This window comes from Gossypium raimondii, chromosome 9 (assembly GCF_025698545.1).
Source record: "Gossypium raimondii isolate GPD5lz chromosome 9, ASM2569854v1, whole genome shotgun sequence".
Lineage (NCBI taxonomy): Eukaryota > Viridiplantae > Streptophyta > Magnoliopsida > Malvales > Malvaceae > Gossypium > Gossypium raimondii.
Window position 1 is genome coordinate 26892258 of NC_068573.1, and position 730 is coordinate 26892987.

Below are 730 nucleotides of genomic sequence, written 5' to 3' on the forward strand. Positions count from 1 at the left end.
ACAACAATTCAATCTGAAGCTAGTCATGTTCCAGATGCTTCAGACTGTGGGCCAATTTAGTCGAATGCCTACTGAAGATCCTCATCTTCACTTAAGACTATTTATGGAAGTGAGCGATTCTTTCAAGTTAGATGGAGTACCCGAAGATGCATTATGACTGAAGTTGTTCCCATATTCACTAAGGGACAGAGCTTGTGCCTGGTTGAACTCATTGCCACCGAACTCCATTTCTACATGGCAAGAGTTAGCTGAGAGATTCCTCATGACGTATTTCCCACCGAGCAAGAATGCCAAGTTGAGGAATGAGATCACTACCTTCAAACAAATGGCTGATGAGTCCCTGTATGAGGCATGGGAAAGATACAAAGAGTTATTACGAAAGTGTCTTCACATGGAATCCCACACTGCATTCAACTTGAGACATTCTATAATGGTCTCAACGCTCACACGAGGATGGTAGTGGACACCTCTGCTAATGGTGCTCTCCTTTCTAAGTCTTATAATGAGGCTTACGAAATTATTGAGAGGATTGCTAGCAACAATTATCAATGGCCAACCAATCGAGCAGCGTCAGGAAGATGAGTCACTGGAATACATGAAGTGGACACTCTCACTTCACTCGCATCTCAGGTATCTTCAATATCTTTAATGCTTAAGAATCTTACCACTAATGGGTCTAACAGTTTTGCAGCCCAACCACCTAACCAATTTGAGAATATAGCCTGTGTGT

The 730-nt window shown here is 42.5% G+C and overlaps 1 pseudogene; it reads right to left on the reverse strand.

Annotated features, from left to right (window-relative positions):
• Nucleotides 1-292: 292 nt before the first annotated feature.
• Nucleotides 293-393, reverse strand: LOC128032945 (small nucleolar RNA R71; annotated as a pseudogene).
• Nucleotides 394-730: the final 337 nt, after the last annotated feature.